General features: G+C 44.1%; 1 protein-coding gene and 1 long non-coding RNA gene across 2 annotated transcripts in view; both read right to left on the bottom strand.

The window, feature by feature from the left end:
* Positions 1 to 14,963, bottom strand: part of LOC132450419 (protein kinase C alpha type-like) — a 75,393-nt gene that overhangs the window by 17,245 nt on the left and 43,185 nt on the right. The gene's annotated exons all lie outside the window — the stretch shown is intronic.
* Positions 10,347 to 12,666, bottom strand: LOC132450424 (uncharacterized). The gene is made up of 2 exons (XR_009523830.1): positions 12,295 to 12,666; positions 10,347 to 12,051 (listed from the first exon to the last, which is right to left on the bottom strand). It is a non-coding gene; the product is annotated as an uncharacterized LOC132450424 (long non-coding RNA).

Here is a 14,963-nt window from a genome sequence, read left to right as displayed (position 1 = left end):
ACGGAAACCATGGAGGACAGCCCCCAGGTGGCCTGCTCTCTCTCTATCTAATCTTCTCCCTTTCCCTCTCTTTCTCTATCTCTGCCATTCCTGCACACACACACACACACACACCACACACACACACACACACACACACACACACACACACACATACAGTCGCACACACACACACACAAACATGCATGCGCACATACCAACACGCGCACATGCACGCACGCACACACACACACACACACACACGCACGCACGCACGCACGCACGCACACACACACACACACACACACACACACACACACACACACACACACACACACACACACACACACAAACATGCATGCGCACATACTGACACACGCACATGCACGCACACACACACACACACACAAACAAACACACAGACACAAACACACACACAATAGCGCGGTGCGCACACACACAGAAACACGTAACCATGTTTTCCAGCCACTGTGTGATGTAAACCCTTTCTCAGGGAGCGGTTTCGTAAGAAAAAGGACAAGTTGCACTATCTTTAGAAACAGCACAGAGGAGGTGTACACCCTGTTGTTCCCCTACACACAACAGGAACCCTAAACAACGGAACCATCAAGGCATGCTTCCAATCACTTCCACTACTTAAACTCAAAGGCCTTATCAATTCTACACAACGACAGGGGCAAGACGTTAGACACAAACAATTCCATCTCTATGGAAATGTATAGCATCTATCTATCTATCTATCTATCTATCTATCTATCTATCTATCTATCTATCTATCTATCTATCTATCTATCTATCTATCTATCTATCTATCTAGATATCTATCTATCTATCTATCTATCTATCTATCTCTCTCTCTCTCTCTCTCTCTCTCTCTCTCTCTCTCTCTCTCTCTCTCTCTCTCTCTCTCTCTCTCTCTCTCTCTCTCTCTCTCTCTCACTCTCTCTCTCTCTCTCTCTCTCTCTCTCTCTCTCTCTCTCTCTCTCTATCTATCTATCCATCTGCCTGTCTTTCCCTCCATCTATCCATACATCTTTCTCTCTATTAAACAAACATACAGCGTGAGGGGGCTTGTCCACTGTGTACTTCACACAGTGGACATGCAATTGTGTCACGCTGTACGTGTGTGTCAAGAGGCAGCCAAGCTCAGTGTTGATTTGACGGGGACCAGTGATGGGTTGTATCAGAGCCAAAGGACAGGCAAGAACAAAAACGGCTCATGAAAGAGATGGATGAAATGTGTTCCTATAGCAGAGCCTATTGGCTTTATTACAGTAACAGAGCAGGCCTATTGGTTCCATCTTGGCTCTAAAAACGTAGCTTGGTTCGGGGAACTGAATGTGAATTTCGCATTCAGTTTCCCCATCCAGCTTGCATTTTAGAACAAAGATGGCTGCAAGGTGAATAAGGCCCACAGAGTTCATCATATGAGCGACAGATTAACGTTAATGTGATCGATGCTGGGTTATTAAGAAAGAGCCCCAATAGAGTACACATGAGAGATAGATTAACACATCGCTGCACAGGATAATTCTGCAAGCTAATCCTCACAAGCAATCTGCAAAATGTGTGTGTTTGTGTTTCTGGTTGAGCATGTGTGTGTGTGTGTGTGTGTGTGTGTGTGTGTGTGTGTGTGTGTGTGTGTGTGTGTGTGTGTGTGTGTGTGTGTGTGTGTGTGTGTGTGTGTGTGTGTGTGTGTGTGTGTGTGTGCGTGCGTTTCAGATATGGTAATAAGCCTACTTATGTCCCTACAGGGCCAGAAGAGTAGAGCGTTGTATCATTTATCCTCGAGCAACTGATATTTGGACAGAATGATGCCAGGTGGGTGTGCCTGCCTGTGTTTTTGTGTGTTAAGATGGGTGTGTGGGTGTGTGTGCATTAATTCTCGCTGCTTACTTTTCCCAGGTTACATAACCAACACAGCTGTCGTGTAAACAGCTGCTGAATATGCAACATCTCCCTATGTTGCCCAACAAATAACCCTGTAATCCAGGCAGAGATCTGCACAAGCTCAAACTTTCAAAGCGTTCAGCCACTCTCTTTCATTTGATCCACTGAAACTGTCGATTTCAGGCAGTAGTGGCCTATGGGCTAGAGGGATCTGGGCAGATTCAAGGTAACAGTAGCTGACAACAGCTAGGGCTCCTTGTTTGGTACAAGAGAGAGATACAGAAATACATATTAGAGACAGGGAGAGAGATTAACGTACAAGGAGAGTATGAGAAAGAGAGATACAGAGAGTGGGAGAGAGAGCGAGCGAGAGAGATGCATGTCCCTGATGAAAAAGAAGTGGCTCCTATGCCTTCTAACGAAACAGAACTATGACCTCGGCTTACATGACATGTACATCTATATGCAGAGTGAGAGAGAGAGGGAGAGAAAGTCACTGAGAAAGAGAGAGGGAGAGAAAGAGAGAGGGAGAGAGAGAGAGAGAGAGAGAGAGAGAGAGAGAGAGAGAGAGAGAGAGAGAGAGAGAGAGAGAGAGAGAGAGAAAGAGATTGAGGGTGTGAGAGAAGCTAAACTCCACAAATGACTACCATCAATTACAAAAATGCATCCATGAAAATTACTGCAATGCACAGCGGTATTTGCTTCTCTTTGTCGCTTTTCTTTTCATGCCCTCCCTGTAAATAGATGTAGGTTATGTATATACAGTATATATATATATATGTATTAGAGCTGTCAGTTAAACGCGTTATTAACGGCGTTTTGTTTTTTTTGGGCTCAAAACAAAGAAGCAGTAGCCTGACTGCTATGTTCAAAGCAGTATCTTTGTTGGTTCATCATTCAATTGCACTATAGGCTTTTTTTTTATCGTCCTGTTTTGATCAGTATATGCTAATGTTGTTATCAATAAAAACATTTGCACAAGGCAAGCCGATGTACTTCTCCATGTTGATAAGAGCATTCAAATGAGAAAAATTAATGGGACAAAGAAATCAAGGGATATTTAGCATAGAAAAAAGAATTGCGATTAATCATGAGTTAACTATGGCATTAATGCGATTAATCACGATTAAATATTTAATCGCTTGACAGCATTAATATATATATATATATATATATATATATATATACATAGTGATGTATAACTGGGTTATGGATTTCCTTAGAGAGAGAGAGAGAGAGAGAGAGAGAGAGAGAGAGAGAGAGAGAGAGAGAGAGAGAGAGAGAGAGAGAGAGAGAGAGCGAGAGAGGAGGCTATCGTCTCATCTGCCTGTCTACTCACATGAGACTGACCGATGACTGGATGTCAGCAGGTGGCAAGGAGGAAGCTATGGGGACGGCCTAATGAGACTGCTGACATGGTGTGTGTGCCTCGGTGTGTGGTTGTGCGTCCGTGTGTGTGCGCAAATGTTATATTGTGTATGCATATTCGTGCAAATTACTTTGTATTTGCACAATACATAAAAAAATACGTATGTGTGTGTTTGTGTGTGTGGTGTGTGTGTGTGTTTGTTTAAGTGTTAAAAATGTAATTGTGTATGCACATGTGTGATGAGTGTGTATGTGCACACATGTGTGTAAATGTTCATGTGTGTTTACATGTGTTTTAGTTCAAGCACACATATGTGTTTGTTTATGTGTGCAAACCTTATATTGTGAATGCAAATTTGTGTGTGAGAGAGAGAGAGGAGAGAGAAGGCGAGGGAGGGAGTGAGAGAGAGAGAGAGAGAGAGAGAGAGAGAGAGAGAGAGAGAGAGAGAGAGAGAGAGAGAGAGAGAGAGAGAGAGAGAGAGAGAGAGAGAGAAGAGAGAGAGAGAGAAGAGAGAGAGAGAGAGAGGGGGGACCATGGGATGTGAAGAGGAACAGAAGGAACATGATGTGTCAGAAGTGGTTGTATTGTGTAACAAAGAACAAATCAAACAGCATTTATATGGGCGTCTAAACACGCCTCGCATTGGGATGGGTAATTCAAAGTCAGGAGGTACTGGCTTGTTCTGTTTAATTGACCTCAAGGATTCTCACCTGCTCTTCAGGTGCACTTAGTGTTAATGAGTTTTAACCATAGCTCTACAACTGTGAGCATTCATGTTTCAAAGTGGGTTTTGTGTGTACGTTATGTGTATTATGTAAAAAAAGAACCAAATCATGCCTCCCAGGGGGGCTCCCTGCACCTCAATGTCGTCATCCTCATTTTAGTGTGTGTGTTTGTGTATGTGTGAGTGTGTGTGGGGGTGTGTGTATGTGTGAGTGTGTGTGCGTGTGTATGTATGTGGGGGTGGGTTGAGTCACAAGTGGCTGACAGTTTGGGGAAAGCCCCCCCACTGAGGGTATGGAGGGAAGGCGGGAGTGAGGGAAGGATGGAGGGAGGTAGAGAGTGTGAGTGGAGTTAAACCTGCATCAGCATGTTCATTTTCACCGCTTGGTTTGCATGGGAAATGGAGCCATTTAGAGATAGAATACAGAGAGAGAGAGGGGCGGAGGCGGAGAGGGAGGAGAGAGAGAGAGGGAGAGAGAGAGAGAGAGAGAGAGAGAGAGAGAGAGAGAGAGAGAGAGAGAGAGAGAGAGAGAGAGAGAGAGAGAGAGAGAGAGAGAGAGAGAGAGAAGAGAGAGAGAGAGAGAGAGAGAGAGAGAGAGAGAGAGAGAGAGAGAGAGAGAGAGAGAGCGGCGAGAGCAAGTAAAAGTATGAGAAACATTTTCCTCATTTTTCCAATTTCTAAAGCAACAGAGTGTATGTGGGCTGTACAGCATGTACGTTCAAACATCGAGAAACCAGAGCCAAGGTTCTCTGGAATCTTAAATAATTGCCTATTTGAATCGTTTCAGAGGGAGAGAGTCAGGGAAAGTCAGTAAGATAGGGATGCATTACGAGGATGAGGTACAGAGTAGGGCCCGACCGATTTATCGGCCTGCCGATTTAATCGGCCGATTATAGCCTTTTTGAAAATAATCGGCATCGGCCAAAAAGACGCAGATTCCAACCGATTTATTTATTTATTTATTTATTTTAAATGTTATTGCGATTAGTATCCTGCAGATTGCGCTCCTACTCGCCTTGCTAACTAACAACTTTAGCTGGAGTAAAAAAGAGGAGATTGAATTTTACCATACAACATGAAAGCACGCTCGCTCAGGCAGCTGCGCGCTCACCTCACCAATGTACACAAGACGCGTTGTTTGAGCATGTTGTGCCTGTTTTTCTTTAGGTCCCAGGCCATGTTAATTTGTTATACTGTAGACTTTAACGGTGAGACCATACTGCTCAGCACGCACGTGTTAGTCACTGCTCACGAGCGCAGCACATTGGGAGTTAGTTATTTATTTTACATTTTACATTACACTCATTTTTGACTGTAAATGTATTCTAAAACACTCAAAGGTTCTGCATTCAATTCACATATTCGTCAAAAGTGTTTAAAGTATATTTAAGGTATCAAAGGTATATTAAAGGTATATTAAATCGGCCGATTAAATCCTAATCGTAATTTTTCTCTGAAAATAATCGGCATCGGCATCGGCACTCAAAAATCAATATCGGTCGGGCCCTAGTACAGAGGGGTAGAGAGAGAGAGAGAGAGAGAGAGAGAGAGAGAGAGAGAGAGAGAGAGAGAGAGAGAGAGAGAGTGTAAGAGGTACAAAGAGAGAGTGAGAGCTAAAGAGGAAAGACAGTGGGTAAAGACAGTGGGTAAAGACAAAAGCTTTCATCGTCCCTTTACTCAGAACTTGCCAGCACCCCTTAGCTTCTCTCTAGTCACGACAAATTTTAAATAAACGGCTTTTGATTGGTCAAGCCCTCCTGGGCCCGCAGTATCAGAGAATGAGATTGGATGAGAGCACAGCTCCATTGATTCTCAGTAATTTACTATTTCGGAGCAGGGGCTAATATGTCTAACGCATACAGATGCTTAGTCACCATTAGTCATCATGCTCGCCACCAGCGAAATGCATGACGCTTGCTGTGGAAACCCCCTTGGGGTTGGGGACCGACAGATAGAGTCACTCACACCCATCCCAATAACAAACACCACTACCCAAATATCTTCAGAGGAAGAGCCCTGTTGGCATTAACACATCATCATCTGCCCATTGTCTTGAGGCTACATGAGTCCCTTTTTCCCTTCCTGTCTTTTATTTTGTTTGGGTGCTGGGCCTGAACATGACCTCGATAACTTACGGTGAGAAGAGGACAAAAGTTGTGATGAGTCTCTGTCATCTGTGTGTTTTGATGTAACTCTGTGTTTGATTTTGAATTGGCTGTAATTCAACAACACACCTGGTGGTAAAATAGGGGCCCTTAAAGCCCACTATGATTGAGCTCTGGAAAAGCAGCAGAAGTCTTTGTGATGAAAAAGATTCATATTTCTATACTCCGAGATACCGTTTATTGTGCTGCTGCTGAACCATGGATGTGCTTGGAGATTTCAAGGACAAAGCGAGTGAAAATGACGAAAAAGAGGGGAGTGGATACTCTTTCCATTTTGTTAGATTATTTGTATCATCACCGACCTGTACAAGAATTGGGGAACAAGCTTCTATTTCAACATCCTCTCAAGTTTGGCTGCGGCATAGATGGTGGGGGGACAGGGGGAGGGGGAAGTGTGTTTAAGTTCCAAGCATCAAAGTGTAGACGGAGAAACGTCACATAAAAGACAAAATAAATAAAGGTTTAACGCCAGAAACTAATACGAAAAAAAAATGGTTCTGGAGTGAGCGAGGAGGGGAGGGAGGAAGAGTGATTTGTATGCAGGCAAGACCACACATCCCCCCCCCCCCCCCTCACCACCCCCCATCACCACTCCCCACCCCACCCTCCCACCCAGGTGTCCCCATGAGGCTCCCCCCATGGTGACATTAAACACTAAACCTCTCCTCTCATAGGTCACATCCCCGGCTATAGCCCTGGCTCCCAGACACACGCATCCTCCGTCTTTCTCGGCGGTCGGCCTGTCCGTGTGTCCCGGCTGTGTGCACAAAAACCCACAAAACCCACACAGAAATGTCAACAGACGTGGATAACGCACAGGCGCACATGGGAGAGCATCGATGACAAAATAAAGTAGGATTCGTCAATGATATCATGAAGATGACTATCTCAATGATGTCGTCACCGCATATACATCACAACATATACCCATACACATATTCACATTGAAGTATTATCATCTATGAATACATACATGTCTATGGGTATCGGTTGTGATGCATATGACCAGTATTATTACATGCAAACAGTAAAACCATTGATTTTAAAGTAAAAATTATTAAGTCTGATATATGATCTTAGGTCGCAGTAAGGTCTGTCCCTTGGTTTTGGGTTGAGAAAGCACCGAGCTGGTGGTGTGAAGCACAGTCAGGCTAGAGCACCAACATGCCACGTGCGCCCTGACCACGTGAGGATGTGTTCTTCGTGAACGAGCACACCCACTGCACACATTAGGGTCCGTAGGGCTAGAAAACTGCCGTGGCGACAAAAGAGCAAGACTTATGTCCCTAGTTGGCCATTGTTGCGTCAGCCTTGAGATGACAGGAGAGTCCCCGAGAAGGCAGAAAAACCTGCTGAAGGAGCAGAACAGAAGGGGTGAATAGTGAAGAATGGAGGAGCAGAGGATGAGGGAGCCTTATGCTGTTTTTTAAAAGGGCACCTCTTTTTCCACCAGGCTGACTGTGGCTTAGCCATTCCAAGCTATTCAAAATCGTGTACGTCTCCACCCAGATGCATACATCAGGCTACCAGCCTACCCAGTGGACTGAAACAACTACTATTGGCTGATCTATCCATCAGACATCTGGGAGGACACTCCCATGTGTGATGTAACTATGGGGTCGATTTTGAATCGGCTTGATATTGCTATTCAACAACACACCTGCTGGTTAAATATGGAACCTTCAACCCCACTATGATTGACTTCCGGGAAGCTTCATTCCAAAGAAGAGTCTTTGGAATGAAAAAGATTCCTATTTATATACTATTTACAGTTTATTGTCTGCTGCTGCCCCATGGATGTGCTTGGAGATTTCTAGTACAAAAAACGTTTGTATTTTTAAAGTAAAATGTTTGCCACAATCGTTTCTGTCCGGTATGGATTAGTCTGTGTGCTTTAAATCCCTGGAGCAGGTTTTGTGGGAAAACACAATTATACACAAACCCACACCCACAAACATTTATAATTATATATACACAGACAGACAGACAGACAGACAGACAGACAGACAGACAGACAGACAGACAGACAGACAGACAGACAGACAGACAGACAGACAGACAGACAGACAGACAGACAGACAGACAGACAGACAGACAGACAGACAGACAGACAGACAGACAGACAGACAGACATGCATCCATGAAATGTATGTCCGAGTTACATTTGCAATTGCAAGACATCCCTCCCCATTCCCGAGTCTTTCTTGCTTATTAATAATAAAAAGGCATATTCCAAAAGCAATGATATTAAAGTGACAGGTGAATCAATTTGAGGAACATTTTAATGAGTAACCAAGAAAATGTACCCCTGTCTGGCCTTGAGACAGAATATTAATCTTGTCTTTATTAATTTTACTTGGGGTACATTAAGTTGGGTTTTACTAAATGCTGAGTATAATTTGTACAGTGCAGCTTCATCATAGTATCGTCTTCATTAGCTATATATTATGTAAGGAATAATCACCGAGAGGCCGGGCAATAAACAGTTTGATATGCCCGGCTCGTGGACGGCTTACCGGTAACCTTCCGCGAGCCGGGCATATCAAAGTGTTTATTGCCCTGCCTTGAGGTGATTATTCCGTTTATTCTACTTCGCGCCGGCCAACATAATAAAACAATTCATATACTTTAATAATTAGCCTTTTTCTTATTCGTATTGCATGCTTATTAAATGTATGCTCTGTTTAATTTCATCTCCCTCGAAAAGTAGTTCCCTTTAGAACTACGGTGAATAACGTTAGCTCAACTGTAGGTAACGCGTTTCTATAGCAACCACACAAGGCTGGATCTGATCTCACTAGTTTAACAACGTAGTTGTTACATTCGTATCAAGTCAGCTTTAATGACGATCGATCAAACATGCACTCCTTGGTTTATTTTTACAAGCGGCGTATTGATCTACTGTGCTCAGTCAGTAGCAAGTAGAACCGACAAGTCAGCGGGCAATATGCCGGATTAATGCACCCCTCCCAGCCAATCAGAACCGAGCATTCTTAAATGAAGTAGAATAAATAGATATCGATATTGGTTAAACAGCTGCTCTTCTTACAGGGATGAATAGATGTTGTGAAACATGTCTGATCTCAGTTTTTACATCAGCCAGCCAATACCAGCGGGGGGGGCGGTGTTGGAGGAGGTCCTTTGGCACAGCAATGGTCTGTTGGCAGTGCAGAGAAGTGTAAAACAAACAGGAGTAGGATCGCAGGGTCAAGCGAGGTAAAGGCCCCGGTGTTGGAAACCCTTCATCTTAGTCCTCCGGGTGGTCTGCTGGGACCATGGTTATAAAAACTGCCAGCACCCTGTGTGTGTCCCCGTTTTCCTTTTCACAGCCATTGTTATCTGGACCCACTGCGGTGGAAAAGTGCCGTCCACCAACGTGAGGGCGCACGTGTCCGAGGATGAATAACAACCAAGTCTCCCGAAGTGAGGGGCGGACACAAAAGATCCCATTGTGCCGGCTGGAAGGAGGGAAGATGGAGGGTGCAACTCTACACCTTTTTCCACCCACGGTCGTGAGAGGTGAGAACGGCAAGACAGGCAGAGCTGGGGCTATCTTTGAGGTACCGACACAAATGGCAATATGAATAATTGATTCAGGAGTGTCAACTGCTTACCGGCCAATTAGCCTAGCTTTGGCGCGGTTGGCAAAAGCAGTGTGCAACTGGTTGAACGTTGGAGCCTCGGTATTAAACATCGTACTGCTGACAGAAGCGAAGGCCTGCAAGTGGTGGTGGAAAAGGTCGTGTTGTTGCAGAGTGCAGATGTGTTGTTGTGTTGTGTGGTTACACAACACAACAACACATCATCACACCGCAACAACACGACATTCAGAACTTGGCTTAAGGTAAACTGTCAAAGGGCTGTAGAAACTCTTGGATTCCTTCAGCAGCTCCGCAGGGACACTGCATCAGACATTTCTGGGTCAGAGTGAGGAAGTCTGAGATTTGTGCGTGTGCGCCTCAACTTGCAGACGCACTATAGTTGATTGTGGCCGCAAGGGTGTTATATGTTACATCTTTGGTGTTTTGGACTGTTGCTAGGATGCTCTGCACAATTGCTAGGGTCCTGGATGGTTGCTAGGCGTTTTTTGTTGTATCGCTATAGTCAGTGTTGGGAGTAACGCGTTACAAAAGTAATGTGATTACTGTAATGTATCACTTTTTGCTGTAACGCGGTAAGGCATTACAAAAAAAAGGTAATATTTTACTCGGTACAAATCTCAGTAACGCGCGTTACAATGCATTTTTAACCCGAAATTTACTGGGGTGCAGTTTTTATACAAATTCGCCAACACCGCGAGATTCGCAGAGGAGAAAAAAACGCGCAAATGTTTACTTCGTCTTACTGCTAGAGGAGAAGATGACAGCGGTAGCAGAGTTGAACTCTACATTTGCGAGATGGGAATGCTACTGTAGCCGAGCGTTCTGGGTTCGCCTATACTGTAGTATTATAGAAGACAATGAACGGGACCGGAGACAAGATAGTGTGTTCAGCAGCCAACTCCGCTTCAGCTAAATCTCAGACACACCCACAGCACACAACACATCAGCCGTAACACTACCCCGAACTTCCCCCCTATGGCAACTCACGAGGGACACACCTCCTTTTCCAGACTAAACAGAGAACAGTCTGTCACACTAACTATTGAATCCAAAGCTGCGCTACTGGCTTCCGTCTCACTGCCCAAGTTTAAGCTGCACTGAGTGGTTGACGGGGGGGGGGGGGTACCTATGGCCATAGCCATTATGTAGGTCTAGCTATGACGCTATGTCATTCATTATGCTATGAATTCTCTGTGAATGAAAGAAAATAAAGGGATAGAAATGTAAAAAGGGTTGTGTATCTTGTCATGACTTTTTTTTTTACAATCTCTATTGATTTCAATACCTAAATATACAGTATTTCTATTATAAAATGTATTGCACCATGAGCCATAACTACGACCATTATATTGTACATTTGTTAGCCTTAAGCCTAGCTCAGTCATTATGCCAACCACATCACCTCCTGCTGTGTACTGAGCTGCATTGAACACAAGAAGATCTATTGAGAACACCAAATCCATATTTCCTGTTGTTTTGGTGAAAGTAATGCAAAAGTAATGTAAAATTAGTGTAATGCCCTCCAATTCATAGACAGTAATACTGTAATGTAACTAATTACTTTGAAATGACAGTAACAAGTAATAAATAATGCATTACGCTTTTGAAGTAACTTGCCCAACACTGGCTATAGTGTTCAAGGTGGTTGCTAGGTTGTAATGGTTGGTTGTTAGGGTCTTATGGTTGGTTGCTAGGATATTTTAAATGGTTGCAAGTGTTTCTGTATGGTTTTTAGGGTGTTCCGGGTGGGTTTTCTAAGTTGTCGATGTGTTTGGGTTGTTGCTTGAGTGTTCTGCGTGGTTGAAAGTGGTATTTTTTATTCAAGTTAGAAAGATATTGGTTCCTCAAAAGATATTCATGCTCCACGGCAAACTTAAGGTGCTATCACCGGTATGATTCCCATTTGTCTAACCTGCGAAGACGTGCGAACGGATCTGTTAATTGTGCGCACGGATTAGTAAAGCATGCACAAAGATTGGTTAAAGATCCCATGCCATGCTATTTTATGGATGCTTTAATATAGGTATTAGTGGGCCACAAACACAGTATTCAAAGACGTCCCCGAAATTCAGCCGTGGTGCAGAGTTACAGCCACTCCGAACCAGTCGCACATTGAGCTTCCCCCAAACGCGCTGTTTCGGTGGGCGTGTCAAGGCAGGTCAAGGAGGGGGGTGGGGGTGTGGCCCTGAGCAGCTTGTAGCCACAGTACCATGCGCTCTGGTTACGGTGGGCGTGTCAAGGCAGGTCAAGGAGGGGGGTGGGGGTGTGGCCCTGAGCAGCTTGTAGCCACAGTACCATGCGCTCTGTTTACGGTGGATGTATCGCAATGGCTCGTAGAAACCCATATTATACATAGATATCTATATAATATAATATATAATATATATTATCACCTGGCCCTGAGCAGCTTGTAGCCACGGTACCATGCGCTCTGTTTACGGTGGATGTATCACAATGGCTCTTAGAAACCCATATTATACATAGATATCTATATCATATAATATATATTATCACCTGGCCCTGAGCAGCTTATAGCCACGGTACCATGCGCTGTTTACGGTGGATGTATCGCAATGGCTCTTAGAAACCCATATTATACATAGATATCTATATCATATAATATATAATATATATTATCACGGCCAAAAGCTGTGTGAGCCTCCAGACGATAGGCTATTATGAATCTCAAACGACCGCGTCTTCTTCAGATTGATGTGGAAGTGGAAGAACCAGAGACGTCGGAGAACCCGACGAAGTCCTTTGTGATTCATTATATCGTCTGGAGGTGCACACAGCTTTTGGCCGTGATAATATGTATTATTTGATATAGATATCTATGTATTATATGATATTATTTAGATGTAGAGCCCCAGGACTGTAACGCAAGTGTTGTACACTTCCTTGTTATTTGGATAACCGTTCTGCTGTTGGGAAAGGAACTTTGGCTTTGACTCCCTGAAGTACATGAACCACGACATGGAGGAGAAGGGGATTGTTGGCCGCGAATGTATCCCGCTTGAGCCCTGCTTCCCGCCGCCTCGGCAGCGGTCAGCGCTAATCACCGCCTCCTGAAGCCGAGGCGGTGGTCCATCGGCAGCGAGGCTCCGGCGGGAGACGACCGCGGTCAACAATCCCTTTCTCCTCCATGTCGTGGTTCATGCCTACTTCAGGGAGTCAAAGCCAAAATTCCTTTCCCCCAATTCATTCTCAACCATGGGCCATGGCTGAGATAACCCCCACTACGAGTCTCGTTGTAGAAATACCAGAGACGAGAGTCCGACGTGTTATGCGCCATCACACCAACAGCAGAACGGTTATCCAAATAACAAGGAAGTGTAGGCCTACAACACTTGCGTTACAGTCCTGGAGCTCTATATCTAAATAATATCATATAATACATAGATATCTATATCAAATAATACATATTATCACGGCCAAAAGCTGTGTGCACGTCCAGACGATATAATGAATCACAAAGGACTTCGTCGGGTTCTCCGACGTCTCTGGTTCTTCCACTTCCACATCAATCTGTAGTAGACAGAACCGCGCGCTGCCTGCTGCCTGCTGCCGGCAGCCGGGCGGTGGTGCTTCGCGGCGGTGGTGCCTCGCGGCAACCGGCGGCAGGCAGCATGTCGCAGTTCATGTACTTCGATGTCGTTCTGCCATTGCATTCAAAATTCTGTAACTAGTCTGTTACTACGAACTAAGCAACTACCGTACACGTATTAGCATTTAGCACTAGCTCAATCACGACTCCTTCAGAATTCTTGTGGGTGGTTACGAACCAACCAAGTGGGCAGGGCCATGAATAATAGTTTGACAACGCTACGTCACAGTGTCACCTTATCCAGATCGGCTCATTTCTTCTGCCTTTTTCCTTTCATTGCCTATTGCATTCAGCAGACAAACGGCATAGATTTCAAACTTACCACAGCTCACAAACTTATTCAGACCTATGTTATTTAACAAACAATAGGAAAAATGTGATTTTAATGGCATGGGCTCTTTAAGCATACCCACAGATTCAACATATGCAAGGATCTGAAATACACATGATTCATCAGATGGACCTGCAGTGGACCGCAATGAACACTTACTCCAAGTAAATCCAATTTATGTAAATTTAAGGGCAGATTTAATGATGGTAAAATCAGGGGTATTGATAACATTTTGAGTTTGGAACTCTCAAAGCTTTTTTGTGCATTGTAAGTGCTTTTCACTTCAAAAATCATGAAGACCAACATTGAAATACGTGGTCAAGCACTGGGAAGATTGCAAAAGCTGTGCACATGGTTTACGAATCCGTGAGCATGCTTTACCAATCTGTTCCCTCGCTTTCCTAATATGTGCGCACAGATTAAAACTTTATTTATATTTTTCATCATTTGATGGGGGGGTCCTTACCAGTTCTATAGAGCTATTGTTATTGAAAATAGAGCAGAAGGATAACATTTAGCTGCAAACTGCATTTAAATTGAGGGATAAAATGAAGTACATCTCATGTTCGTTAAGCATTAACTTCACTATATAGTTAAATGATCTTGAGAACTACTAAAACAATCACATTTTCATCCTTGGTACCCAATTTCTGATAAGGTGGACATTAGGGATGGGCATAATTAATCGATGCTCGATAATTGATCGTTAAGAAATGCGTCGATCAATTTATATTGTTATCGATCAAAAGGACGTTGTGTTGCATACTGTGAGTCTTGAAGCATTTAATTGAATATAACCCTGCCGACTGGTGGAAAGTGAATGGAAGAAGGTTCCCCAGGCTGTCAAAGTTAGCGCGACAATACCTCTGCATCCCCGCAACTTCGGTCCCGTCAGAGCGGGTGTTTTCTGCTGCTGGACTGACAGTTACAAGGCTGCGTTCGCGTCTGACCCCCGAGCATGTTAACATGCTTATATTCCTAAACAAAAATATGTAGGCTGGAGTTACTGTATGCTATGGACAGTAGGGACAGTCACCACCGTATGTGAGTCGCTCTTTTCTTTCTTAATGTGTTGACTCTCGCTCCGCTTGGTGCCTCTTGGAGTCGTTACATTTTGCCAAAACTGTGATATTTTAGCAACAAGTCCAGCCTTATATATGTTCAATAAGGTATTGCTTTTAGATAGACTAGTTCATGCAATTGTTTGTAAATGGGTGGCTCATCTTTTTGTTGCGAGCCTTTTCCGCGCGCCGGCTGCAGGCATTATATGTCGGC

Source organism: Gadus macrocephalus, chromosome 2 (genome assembly GCF_031168955.1).
Source record: "Gadus macrocephalus chromosome 2, ASM3116895v1".
NCBI lineage: Eukaryota > Metazoa > Chordata > Actinopteri > Gadiformes > Gadidae > Gadus > Gadus macrocephalus.
Note: the sequence above shows the minus strand (reverse complement) of the source record. Positions and strands in the feature narration are given on the sequence as shown.